Below are 14467 nucleotides of genomic sequence, written 5' to 3' on the forward strand. Positions count from 1 at the left end.
TTTATATGTCAACTTGGGTGGGCCACAGAGCCTTGATGTTTGGTCAGATAGTAGTGTAGACATTGCTGCGAAGCTATGTTGTAGACGAGAATGACATTTAAGTCAGTAGACTTTGAGTAAAGCAGATTACTCTCCATCCTGTGGGTGGGCCTCATCTAATCAGGTGAAGTCCCTAAGAGACAAAGTCCCCCTGGGAGGAGGGAATTCTGCTCCAGCCTGCCTTTGAACCTGAGCTACAGCATCAACTCTTTAACTCTTCACTGGGTCTATAGCCTGCCGGCTTGCCCTGTAGATTTTGGACCTGTCAGCCTCCACAATCATGTGCCTGTTCCCTAAAATCCATCTCTCTCTCTCTTTCTCTGTCTGCACACACATGCGCGCGCACACACACACACACACACACCCTATTGGTTTATTGGTTCTGTTTCTGTGGAGAACTCTGGCTAATATTCATATGAACTTGCTATTGAAACAATGTCCGTTTCTAACTAATCTGCCTGTATTTATGATGCTGCTTTTGTCTAAGGTGCCTAGAATTGAAAGTTCAGACTGATCTTTTGATTTTTTTCCCCACCGTCTTCCCACATCCAATCAGCCCTGTCAGTTTTACATCCTCAATATTTATGGCATAAATACCCTCCTTTCCATTTGTCTGCTAATGAAGATTCCCCAACAACCACCCAGACCTGGTCTGTCATAGAAGATATCCTCCTTTCCACAATGACAAGCCCAAGAAATTGGCATGTGACTCACAGAGTCAATCTGAGATCTTCTTTGAGATTTTGTAAATGAAGCTTGGGAGATAAGGGACCTCTCTTTCTTTGGATCATAGTCTGTAAACCTAGGTTTGGTAGTGAACTTCTTTTCCTCATTGTGCAGAGTGTCTATAGTAAGAGAGTGAGTCCACATGAAAAAAGAAGCAAAGATATTTGGAGTAGTGGAATAGAGAGAACCCTGATGCTGTTGTCTCTGCCTCTGGATCAAGCCATACCTGATGTCCATTCTTAGACAACCCAATTCATAAGGCAATAAACACATTTTCTCCCTAACCTAGTTGGAATTGAGCTTCTTTCATTTTCAATGACAGTGTCCTGATGAACCCTTTTGCCAGAAAGTATCCTCCTAAAGGGCAACAACTATACCTTATTCATGTGTATCCCCTAAATGTGGCACCACATTTAGGAACATCTTGGTCTCTGTGTTGCACTGAATTCCCAGCTTGTCCTTCTTAAGGTACCAGCTACGTTGTGAAATTGTGTGTGAGAGAAGAAATGACAGAAAGGAACATTTTCTGTGGCTCCTATGATGGCAGAAATAGAACAGAGACTTATAGATGAGGAACTTCCCAGGGTGATGGTAGCTGGGGGCGTGGTGGCCCAAATGAGAAGCAGATCCACCTTTTGATTTTAAATTCATTGATTGAGATGCACACATTTCACTATGAAAGGAGAAGCAAGACATATTTTTACTGTGAGGTGTGGGGTATCAGTGTTTTGTCTACCTACGGACCCGTATAAATATTTATTTTATATTGCCTTTCCAATTAACTTGTACTTGCTAATCACTGCTGAGATTTCACTCATCCGTCCACCAGTGCTTACTAATTGCTCAACAGAATGCTAGGCATCATGGGAATTACAAAGATGAATAATACCCAGACGCTGCCCTTCCTTCTTAAATACCTATTACGGTAGCGGCCAAGGGAACTTCATGAAGATAAACTTGTGTAGAAAAAAAAAATCACACCGTAAAGTTATGTAAGTTTCTATTTTAAAATCATCTGGTTCTAATTTACTAAATTTAATGCTTTAGAGTCAATGCCAAAGTGCTACATTTGATTTATGGAAATACTTTAGCACATTTTTCCATCGTGCTCTTGTACAATACATTTACCGCTCTTTTGTTATGGTTAGAAAGATTATGGATCTTAAAAAAAAAGCCCTCTTTATGAGCTTGCTGATATTTTATTATAAAATACCATAAGATGGAATAAGAAGTCTAGTAAATAATAATACTGACTTAGGAGCATTTCACATGGTTTAGCTTTATTTGTGTGTGTGTGTGTGTGTGCGTGCGCGCACGCGTGTGTGTATATATATATATATATATATATATAAATTTAACAGAGAGGTCTGGAAAATGGATGTTTAATAACTTTGACTTTATGCTAAACCACTTCTTTTCAGGGTAAACAAGTACTTGGCGGGAGGGGGGGGTAATATAAATGGCAGTCATACTCTTACTACACCACTAACAAAATAATAATGTTAATACCGAAGGATACAGAATGTCATAGACTCAGACTTCTATCACCCCAAAGAAGGAGCTTACCAGATATCCCAGCCAAATGGAATTTAAGAATATGGACATAAACACCATTGGTGTCGTTGACCCAGGGTCCCACACCTGCCAGCAGGGCAGTGGCGTGAGGTTTCAGGAGATGCCAGCTTTCTCTGTTTCGTCCGCCCTCTCTGACATGTTCCCCCACTGAAGAGGCAAAGATAGATCTGCCCCAGGTTCCGGAAATGAACCACCTCTATGTGGCCTTCTGGGCTCTGGGCTCGACCAGCTCGTACGGCATGGCAGTTTGGTGACTCTCCTGTGACATTTTGCTGAAAAACCAAGACTTCGTGTGTCAGCCTTTTCTCTGAAGCCTCCCAGACATGCCAGCGAAGGCTGCCCTGGGTCTTCAAGGTGGTATTTAAAGCCTGGGTATATTCATTTTGTTCCTGCTTTACCCTGGCTTCTCTCGGCTTGCAAAAAATGAAGGTTTTTACACTTCACACCCACATAAATAAGATGCCTGCCTAGGAATTCCCCCTGTGCCCTGCAGCTTTGTATTTCTTTAAAACAAAGAAACCTCACTTCTCTCAGAGTTTAGTCACCTCTCGTAAATGAAGACTTGCAAAGGCCAGGCCAGTCAAAACGTTTCCTTTCCAACAGGCGATCCTTACGTCGTTATATGATGTGGGCCACACGGGTTCCAATGAGTTGGAATGAATGACGGGTGAATGTCCAGCACAGCTCAAGGGCCTTGAGCTCTGTCCTGCATCCTCCCTCGTCCAGACAGAGCTCGACTAGCAAGAAACGATCGAATGTGGCACTTCCTTGTCTGGCCAAGACCCGTTCTCCCCTGTCCTCTGCCCTGGAGTCAGTCTTCCCATCTCTCCTTGAAAACACTATAATAAGAAATGAAATGAAAAAGACAACAACGAAGCAAAGAGAACAGCGCAACCTCTGACTCCTGGAGGCTTCTCTGGAGTGTGTCTTACTCCACCTCTTCAAGCCTATCGATTGCTCCCTGACACTAAGGTCAAGCCTCACCTTCTCCTTGAAATGTACTCCAGCCTCTACGGATGAGCCCTTTTCCAGGATCCGTGCTATGTTCACAGGCGGGTGTGACGCATCCTGGCATTACTGGGTATCACTTGGGAATCCCTAGCCGTGCCTTGCTTGGTGGCAGGTGCCTCACGTCTGCATGACAGTTGACTTTGGAGGTAGGCAATCCCCTCTGTCACTTAGCCAATAGTCACAGGTTTTTACTGACACACAATTCACATACATACAATTCGCCATTTTGAAGTGTACCCTTCAGTGATCTGGGGTATATTCACGGAGTTGCAGCACCATGGTCACTGATTCCAGAACATTTTTTATCACCTCGAAGAGAAACCCTCTCCCCACCAGCAGTCACTCCCCATTTCTCTCTCGTCCAAATCCTGGCGACCACGACCAGCCATCTAATTTCCGTCTGGCAAGAGCAAGTGATAACTGACTTCATGCATTTTTTTTTTCCCAGCACAATTCGGAAAGCTGGCACAAACACGAGATTGCTCATTAAAGTCTCTGTATGCATTTAAAAGGATTGCTTCGGTTGCGTGAACACATACATATTTAATCCTTGCAAGGGAATGTGGAGTGATAACAACCAAAAAATGGTAATTAAATACAGAAAGGGAAAGCAGAAGTTGGGAGGGGGTGTTGGTGAGTCGAAGAGAGTTGGGGAGTGAAAGCTTTGGAGAGAGGAGAGAAATAGGTCTTGCAGAGACAGGGAGATTATTCTCTTTGTATTTACAACGTAGGGTCTGATCATGTGCCAGATGGAGCTAAGAACATTATCTAATCTCTGCAATGATCAGGCAGGAGTTCAGAATCCTAGGCTATCGATGAGGAAGGATCCTGATGTTCAGAGAGGTGAATGCTTTGCCCAGCACCACCCAGCAAGGGGTTCATCAAAGCTTGCTGGCTTCAACTCTCATGCTCTTAATACTTTGTTATTTCCTTTGAACGCTGTGGGTCTACGGATCTTCCAACTGGTCCTAAAAAAGTTCCCTGATGAGAAAATTGCTATGCTATGGAAAACAGCCAGGAAACAGGGACAGGTATGCAAACATTTTCCCAGCCTGCACAGGAAAGGGCATCAGCTGTTCTCTTAGGCTGCCCAGGTCCTCAGGCTCTGTGGCCTCTGCAGAAAAGCCATCAGAGCTTCTGGCCATCCCTGAGGCCGCTCTCATCCGAAAGCAGCTTCTTCTGGGCCCCAAGACCAGCTCTCCGGTTGGCACTAAGCCTCCTGAGTGCCAGAGTTACTTGGATTTGCTCCAACTCTGCTAACTTACTTGATGGGACACAGAGGTCCCAGCCTGCCCCTTGGGTGGCCCAGCTACCTGCACGTGGCTCTGCAATGGGTTGGTCTCTGAGGACTTGGTCAAGTGACATGGCGGTCTCTCCTGCCAGCTATCTGCTGTCACCTACACCTGGCCATTAAATAGTGATGCTCCTCAGGGCCCTGCCTTTCTCCCTTTGTTTTCTCTCCTCGGACAAATGCCACCCACTCACCATGCTTCCGTAGTCACCTAACCACACTCCAGTGACTCCCCAGTTCTTATCTCTGCGATGGGTAATTTTGTATTTGAACTTGGCCGGGCCACCTTGTCCAGATATTTGGTCAAACATTATTCTAGGTGTTTCTGTGAGAGTGTTTACGGTTGTGGGTGGGGTTCATGTAATCATTTGAAGGCCTGAGTTGAACAGAAGGCCTCCGTTCCCTGAGCAAGAAGGATTTCTAAGACTGCCTTTGACTGCACTGGCTTTTCCTGGTTCTCAGCAGCTTGTCTTTGAACTTGAACTACAACTCATTTTCCTAAGTGTCTCCCATCAGATTGTGGCCTAGCCACCCTCCACAAACACGTAAACCAAGTCCTTCAAATAAGTCTCTTTCCGTGCATACACACATCCTATTGGTTCTGTTTCTCTGGAGAGCCCTGAGTAGTACAATTCCCTCGCACGTATCTTTCAAACTATTCACATCCCTTTGCACTGTCTGTACCCAGCCATACATCCCAGGCACCGTTGTCACTTCCTGTCAGCTTCCCTGAGCCTCTGTGCATCCATTTAGGCTTTCTATGCGTTCTCTTCACTGGGGCCACTGACACTTTTTGAAATGGCAAATCCCACTATGCTTTTATGCTTAAAAGGGTCACATCCCAATTTTCTCAAGGAAAAGTAACAACACAAAAACAAAACAGAACCTAAATCTCTAAGCTGGCCTGTAATAGTGCTTCTCAAAGTCTCTCAAGCACGCCTGTGTCCTGCAGCTCTTGTTTTAATGCTTATTTATTTTTGAGACAGAGAGAGACAGAGCATGAACGGGGGAGGGTCAGAGAGAGAGGGAGACACAGAATCCGAAACAGGCTCCAGGCTCTGCGCTGTCAGCACAGAGCCCGACGCGGGGCTCGAACTCACGGACTGCGACATCGTGACCTGAGCCGAAGTCGGACACCCAACCGACTGAACCACCCAGGCGCCCCCCACAGCTCTTGTTAAAATGCAGCTCTGGGGGCGCCTGGGTGGCGCAGTCGGTTAAGCGTCCGACTTCAGCCAGGTCACGATCTCGCGGTCCGTGGGTTCGAGCCCCGCGTCGGGCTCTGGGCTGATGGCTCAGAGCCTGGAGCCTGTTTCCGATTCTGTGTCTCCCTCTCTCTCTGCCCCTCCCCCGTTCATGCTCTGTCTCTCTCTGTCCCAAAAAATAAATAAACGTTGAAAAAAAAAATTAAAAAAAAAATGCAGCTCTGATTCCACAGTCTGGGGGAGGCCCAGGAATCTGCATCCCCCGCAAGCTCCCGGGGGATGATGGAGCTGTTGGTCCATAGACCACTCTTAGAGTGTCAAGGGCTCAGAAGACACAACATGGTCGGGCCCCTGCCTGCCTCTTTGGTTCCCTCCCTGTGCCTCTCCTTGAAGGCAGGGCTGCGGACATTGGCCGTTTTCAGTTCCTCCGGTGCCACACGCTGTCTCTCATTGCAAGGCTTGAAGCATTCCATCTCCTGACTCTTGCTCAGAGTTCCGGATCCATCTAAAGTACCGCTCTGCACATTGTGTTGGAGCTTCCTGGTTATACGCCACCATTGCACACCACGCTTCTCACGTTCATCACACATATTTCTTGTTCAAAGTCAAGCTTTCTTGCAAGGTTATAGGCACATGAGGGCTGGAGCCATGGCTGTGTTATTATGGGGTGGGGCTTAGCATAAAGAGCTAGGCACCAAGAACTGCATTCATTCACATATATATATTTTACTTAATCACCCAGTAGGTCAGTTGGTCACTCAGTGAGTATTTATTGAGTCCTATAGCACTAGGTTTGACTGTGAGTGACGGAAAACCCTAGAAGGACAGGCTTAAACAAAGTAGAAGTTACTTTTCTTCTCATTTATTAAAAGTCTGGGGGTGCCCGGGCAGCTCGGTTGGTTAAGTGTCTGACTCTTGATATCAGCTCAGGTCATGATCTCATGATTGTGAGAGTGAGCCTCGTGTTGGGCTCTGTGCTGAGCGTGGAGCCTGCTTGGGATTCTCTTTCCCTCCCTCTCTCTCTGCCCCTCCTCTGCTGGTTCTCTCTCAAAATAAATAAATAAACTTAAAAAAAAAAAAAAAAAAAAGATCTGAAAGAAAGCAGCCCAGGGCTGGTTGAGGGCTTAAAGACTGCAGGGACTCAGGCTCTTCCTATTTTGTGCTTTCCTGTCCTCAATAGAAGGTCCAAGCTTGCTCAGCTTCTAGCCATAGATCTGCACTCCAGTCAGCAGGAAGGGAGAAGGAGGTGAAGAAAATGTGCCTCTACTCTGGAAGATGCAAAGGGACCCTCAGCTCATATCCCATTAGCCAGACCCTGATCACATAACAACTACCTGCAAGGGAAGCTGGGAAATGTAGTTTTCATATTGGGTGGTCATTCCATGACAAAGGAAGAGGAGAATGAGTATTAGAGAAAGACTGTTAGTGTCAGCCACAAGTACCTACTGTATAATTATGTATAGTAGGTGTTTAATAACTATTTGCTAAATGTGTATGCGTCAGGCTTTGTCTGCCTGTCAGGATAGCCCTCTGCTCATGACAGATAGTCATACTGGGTCAGTAGGTTGTATGTTGCATTTCTTTCCCCCTGCCCAGAGGTTGTGTTCTTTCTGTTGGCGTGGGCTTCCTCTCAGCTCCTACCACTGGGTCTGCCCTCCTCGTGCACAATGTGGTGAGTGTAGACATCATGGTGAAGGGCCTGTCTGAGGCTCCAGCCAGGACTGGGTCTTTCCCAGCTTTTTTTCACCCTACAGTGGTGTCTGTGCCATGGCCAGCTGGGTCCTGATGCGGGCCACGAGCCCTTCCTCTTCCCGTCCTTCCACATGAAGAGAAGTACAAGTGGATTTGGTGTGACCAAAGAGTAGCCAAACATCCCACTCGTATGTGTTTCAGAGATAGGAAGGGAGGGAAAAGCCGGGACTTCAAGAGGAAAGGGCCCCTGCTGGTCTTTTCCCCAAATGGCCATTATTCTTGGAGGTCAAAGACGGTGTAAAATTTTGCAAAATGTTGGTTCTGGATGACAGGTAAAGCCCCGTGACAAGCATAGTACCCAAATCCTAAATTCAGTTTGACACACCATGAAAAGAAAGACAATTGTGTGCTGTTCCTTGTTGGAATATCCACCTGCCACCCACCATGAGTCTCCTTCTCATGGTGGGCTCCATCAGGTCCCCTTTTCCTTAGCACATCATGTGCATCCTTAACACACTGAGGAGGAGGGAGGCTGCTAGTACCTAGAATCATTCGGAATCTACCAGAGGGTTTTGCTGCCAGGCTTAGGCCCACAAGTGCTCAGAAGCCTCCTCCCCAGCATGCTGACATTCACCCAGTGGGCGGCCCTCCTCCCTAGGTCCCCAACAGAGATCTGCTGCTGAGTCCAGCCACAGTTTGTAAGTTTGACAATGATTATTCCCTGGGGGTAAGTGCGTTGAGGAATTCATTGTGACTTTAGCTCCGAGATTCTAGAAGTTTCATTCCCGCCTCTGCTCTCCCAATCCTCTGAGCACTGAAGCCTTTCTTTCTTTTTTTTTTTAATTTTTTTAATATGAAACTTATTGTCAAATTGGTTTCCATACAACACCCAGTGCTCATCCCAACAGGTGCCCTCCTCAATGCCCATCACCCACCCTCCCCTCCCTCCCACCCCCCATCAACTCTCAGTTTGTTCTCTGTTTTTAAGAGTGTCTTATGCTTTGGCTCTCTCCCTCTCTAACCTCTTTTTTTTTTTTCTTCCCCTCCCCTATAGACTTTTGTTAAGTTTCTCAGGATCCACATAAGAGTGAAAACATGAGGTATCTGTCTTTCTCTGTATGACTTATTTCACTTAACATAACACTCTCCACTTCCATCCACCTTGCTACAAAGGGCCATATTTCATTCTTTCTCATTGCCACGTAGTATTCCATTGTGTATATAAACCACAATTTCTTTATCCGTTTGTCAGTTGATGGACATTGAGGCTCTTTCCATAATTTGGCTATTGTTGAGAGTGCTGCTATAAACATTGGGGTACAAGTGCCCCTATGCATCAGCACTCCTGTATCCCTTGGGTAAATTCTTAGCAGTGCTATTGCTGGGTCATAGGGATGGTCTATTTTTAATTTTTTGAGGAACCTCCACACTGTTTCCCAGAGCGGCTGCACCAGTCTGCATTCCCACCAACAGTGCAAGAGGGTTCCCGTTTCTCCACATCCTCACCAGCATCTATAGTCTCCTGATTTGTTCATTTTAGCCACCCTGACTGGCATGAGGTGATATCTAGGTGTGGTTTTGATTTGTATTTCCCTGATGAGGAGTGATATTGAACATCTTTTCATGTGCCTGTTGGCCATCTGGATGTCTTCTTTAGGGAAGTGTCTATTCATGTTTTCTGCCCATTTCTTCACTGGATTATTTGTTTTTCGGGTGTGGAGTTTGGTGAGCTCTTTATAGATTTTGGATACTAGCCCTTTGTCCGATATGTCATTTGCAAATACCTTTTCCCATTCCATTGGTTGCTTTTTAGAGTTTACCATCCCTCCACGTTTCAAAGTTCTCATCTGCAGATCAGTTTAATAAGGCCTTTGGCTCAGCCGCCTGGTTAACGACATTGAAATGGCCCTTCTTACTAGATTGAGGAATAAAACCACACACCTGCAAAACCACACACAAACTTTAACTCTGGCCATAACTGTGAGTCCACGTGCTGTATTCTAATTCTCTAGGTACTGTGCCCAGATCTTCCACCTGCGGAAATGTCTCCAGAAATTTCCCACTCTAAGGACATTTAAGGAGATTATAGGTTATATGATAAGTGTCTCTTTAACTTGGATTTTAAAGGAATATAACATACGATGGGAAGAATAAATGAAATCCTGTAAAAAAATAAAGCCCTACAAGAATTGTCTGGCTATTATTCCATTCTTTCAATCTGAATTCTGCCAATATGAAAAAGTTAATTCAAACTTAATTAATTAATTCAACCCGATTCGAATGTTTCGGGGAGGGGGGAAGGTTTTCAAGTCCAATAAAGGAGTTTTGCTGTTACGGTTGTTGTTTTGTTTAAATCACCTCTCTTGGTCTGTTGCCTTCTCTTAATGGGACACCTATGATGGGGACTGATACTGACATCGGGGTCCAGGGTAGTTAAATGAGGAGCTCAAGTCCATGCTGGAGAGGAAATAGCTTCCTTCCTTGTGAACAAGTTACGTCCGGAAGCACCTTCAGCTCTCCAGGTTCTGTCCTCCCTCCAACGTGGGGCAGACCCGTATCAGGAGCCCAGTTTTGAGGGGTCAAACAGCTGAAGGCTGCTCGTCCTCTGTAGCATTGATTTCCGCAGGCAGCAGGGCCGGCTGCTTCCTGATTTGGGTCCAGTTCCCTCCTACTCAAGTAGGTTCCAGTGCCCCATGAAAGTACCGAGCCTCAGAGACAGGCATTCACCTCTGCAGGGATTCAGAAGCAGAGCTGCAAGGGGAAAACAAGGCAGAACTGGGAATAGGCCTGGTCTCATGGAAGAATATGGTCCTTTCCTCAGGCATTTCCACAAAGGAATGACCCTTTGTATATTCTAGACGTCCCAGAGTCCCCCACTAATTTCTGTGACTCAATTCCAGGGGTATGTTTGCCGTGGGCCCCGCGATGCTTCCTGCCTCAACACCAGCATGCCGCGTGCGTGTGCGCATGCACAGGTTCATGCATCTGTTTGTGCAAATGTGCAGGTGTGTGTGTGCGTATGGGGGAGCGAGATGAGGGACACAATTCTCTCCTTATCTCCTGCTCTCATTTCACACAAATGCCTTTCCCATATTGTGTGCTTCCGCTCTGCCCCTTGGTTTGAGGCTGTGTTATTTGATTCCTGTCAATCACAGGTTACATTTCAATCTCCTACCCTGAATTAGAGCCTCATCCGTTATCCTGGCCGTGGTAGGACCACCTCTGCCAGATCTTCATTTCAGGTCTGGCCTGGGAGCCTTGGCAGTGGCTGTCAAGGCCTCTCCAGAGACAACTGGTATTCTCATTTTCTACCAGCCCAAGCATGTCGTGAACTTTCTGGCCCGGTGGCAGCTGAGAATACAGATGAACACAAAAATCAAAAAAGGTCCTCGGAGGCTCTAAGACGGTGCCAATCAAGTAAAGGGGCAGTTGGTTCCTTTTGAAATATCTGAGCCAGCTCTCTGGTCCCTACCTCGTGGTAGCTCATTTATCTCTGTTTATTTGGAATGCCTCAGCAAACCTGTGCTAATACAATTCTTTGAGGGTCTGAGTGGGCCAGTCTCTTCCTTTAAAGGGAGTGAGACAAATTAACACATGCACACAGGCGCCCCCTGCACCCCACCCCACCCCCGCCCCAGCACACACACAATCACAGATACGCACTAAAACATGATTCATTGCAAATTGGCGTTAAAGACCCTGGAAGTTATGGTTGACCTTTCCCAGGCCTCCTAGAAGCACCCCCTCCATGGTCAAAGAAACTCTATAGAGAAATAGACATCTTAGTTCCATGCCACTTACACTGTTTAATTGTGCAGAACCTTCTACACATGCCAAGCATTGCTACCTTAATATGCAAAGTTGGAAGTGACAAATATTGAAGAGAAACTCATTCCTAGCCTGGCCAAGTTCTAATTTCCAGAAAAGAGCTCTGTTTTTCAAGTACATGTTTTGTTTTTGTGTGTAAATTGGTTTTGTACTCTAGGGTCAACATATGCTTGAAAGAAAGAAAAGAAGAAAGAAAGAAAGAAAGAGAAGAAAAGAGAGAAAAAGGGAGGGAGGAAAGAAGGAAGGGAAGAAGGAAGAAAGAAAAGCTGAAGACAGAGATGATAAGAAAGAAAAAAAAGACAGAGATGATAAGAATACATTTCCCCCCTCAATTTCAACACAGAAATCATTTTTTTTTTTTTTTTTTTTGGAAAACTGGGCTTTGAACTAGATGTTTTTAATGCTAGCTGATGGTCACCTAGGAGCATTATCTTCTGGGGAAACAGTAGGAACACAGGAATGTTTAAGATTGTCTTAATGATCTAAGATTCCTGCGCACAGCTGAGTCCCAAGGAAGCTGGGACATGTTCTTTCAAGAACCTGTAGACAAGGATCAGGTTATGGTCAAAGAAAATGCACCGACTTCAGTCCTAATAAATTCTCATTTAGTTTCTCATCCAGGCAATGCCCTATTTTGGTTTTTGTCACATTCACACATGAGTATGGTCACTCAACTCACAAAAACTTGTCATATCAACCTGAGTTTTAAGTCTTGTTAATAATAATTTTAAAAATGTCTCACCTTGCAGGATCACAAGGGAGGAAAAGATAAGATGAAATCAAACAAAACCTCCCCAGTTATAGGAACATGGTGTCCTCCACTGAGGTTGTGAGGTCCACTGTAGCAGTTGTCATTTCTGAAGGACAAATTTGATCAGGGTAGACGGCTCCTTCTTCACTCTTATTTCTTCCTCCCTGAGAAGTCTTAGGTCTCCAGGAAACTTGCTGGAGAAATATGCTTTTTCATTTCCTTGCACAACCCCATGTTCTGGGACAAACACAAGTGATGGTGAGCTACACTGTGAATATTCGTGCTCACCGACCCAAAATGTTCAAAAGTGGCTTCCACTTTTCCACTTTTTTTTAATGTAAAATTCTGTGTATGGGAAACTATGGTATGATTTTGGAATTTAACTCTCTATCTTCTGGAGGAACATTGTAACAACAATCCCCAAAGGCTATTCCCTCCTCTCAGACATAACAGGCAGTGACCTGAGTATGCCTTGAGTGCATATGTAAATATGTCATCCTGAGGATTGTATACAGAGAATAAAATAGGTCCACCCTCCCTTTCAGACAATGGTGATTCAGGCAGTGATATGGCAGCCATGGTGAATAAACATTGAGAAGGATTACATTCATCTGATCACTTTGTACTGGTATTGATTTTTTTCGTGGATTGTCATTTGGAAGCACCCGCTAATACCATGGAATCTTCGACCGTATGTTAAAAGCATACAGTAAGGTTGTTAGATTAAATACAGGATGACCAGTTTCAGTGGAGTTTCTGATAAATTATGAACAATATTTTAAGTGTAAGTAGATCCCATTTAATATTTGGGACATATTTATGCAAGAAAGTATTTATTGTTTCAGACTAATTCAGACTAACTGGCAATCCTGTATTTCTGTTTGCTAAATGTAACAAGCTTACATGCAGAGAACCAGTGCTCTGCCATGACAGCCATCTGAAACAAGAGGAGAAATCCCACGGGGGCCTCACAGATGATAGAAACTTCCTGGTAATCAGAAGACGCTCACAACATACCTAGTCTCTCTCTTGCCGCAGGGAGAGAACTTCTTCTCATGTCTGTTCTATATCCTGTGTGAGTAGCTGAGTGCGTGGATCAGCACTGGCATTAATGTTAGAGTTGCTACTTGTGATTATTCCTGTCGCCAGAGCTTTGACAAGTGGCATTTCAGTTTACCGAATACTTACTGAGCACGTACAACTTTGCAGAACGGTGTGCTAGGAGGAGGCTCTTTTCTCAAGGAGTTTAGAATCCAAAATGAAGAGTAACATGTTGACAACTGATGCCAATTTAAAGCAACATGTGAGGAGATACAGAGAAAGTACGGTGGGGATGAATAAATTCTGTGAGGAGTGGGAGATGAGAGAAGGCTTCATGGAGGAGAGTAGGTGAACCGAGCTCATGGGGAAGGAAGAATCTTGTGTGGGCAGATGTAAGCCAACAACCTCCAGTGCCGCGAAGATAGAACCACTAAAGAGACAGAAATAGGAATGTGTGGTCAGAGTCCCTATTCCACCCGAGGAGGGAATGAGTCATTCGTTTGTTGACTAGATCTTTATTAAACACCAATACATACCTTAATGTAAAATTGCACTTGTATAAAGAGCAATGAAGAAGAGACACACAGTCCCAGGAAGGGTAGTGTAGGAGGAATGACCCAGTGAGGGTGGTTAGATATAGTCTTTGTGAGGGAGACAGTGGTTGAGTTGAGCTCTGGGAGGAGAATAGAATTAGCCAGGTGACCAGGGGTGGTGAGGGCCTGGGAGGAAGAGGATACATGACAGATAAAATAGTATGTACAAAGGCCCCGTGACAGAAGGAAGAGGGAGGCATTCAAAGGACTGAAAGAAAGCTGCTGTGTCTGGAGCATAGAGAGCATGGTGGGATATTATGCCTGCCAGGGAGTAGGTAGCACCTGGATCCATGCAAGGCATTTTGGAATCTTTTAGGGAATTCTATCACACCCCCCTGAGCCCTATAGAGTCATTCTATGCTTCAAGTAGGAATGTAACATAACTGATGTTGAGTGGGAAAGAATGACTGTCTATTCTGGTGAGAGGAGACCGGAAGGAAACCAGATAGCTGTGAGGAGACCAGTTAGGAGGCTACTTTAGTAATTTGGGCAAGAGTTGAGGGGAACCCATATACCCCAGCTTTCCTGATGATTTTTTTCTGCCTCATTTTCAGAGGAATCAGAAATAGCAGCATGAGGCCTCCAGTCAGCATGGCCACAGAGCACCTGGGTCTTGATGGCCCAGCAAGGTGGGAAGAATTCCACAGGTCTCCATGTATCGTTACTGCTAGAGGTAGGGCGCGGGGTATCATAACTGACCAGCAGCAGTTCAGCG

The 14467-nt window shown here is 45.3% G+C and overlaps 1 protein-coding gene across 2 annotated transcripts in view; it reads right to left on the reverse strand.

Moving 5' to 3' along the window:
* The window catches only part of NEDD9 (neural precursor cell expressed, developmentally down-regulated 9), a 183530-nt gene that overhangs the window by 58862 nt on the left and 110201 nt on the right, over positions 1 to 14467 (reverse strand). The gene's annotated exons all lie outside the window — the stretch shown is intronic.

Source organism: Acinonyx jubatus, chromosome B2 (genome assembly GCF_027475565.1).
Source record: "Acinonyx jubatus isolate Ajub_Pintada_27869175 chromosome B2, VMU_Ajub_asm_v1.0, whole genome shotgun sequence".
Lineage (NCBI taxonomy): Eukaryota > Metazoa > Chordata > Mammalia > Carnivora > Felidae > Acinonyx > Acinonyx jubatus.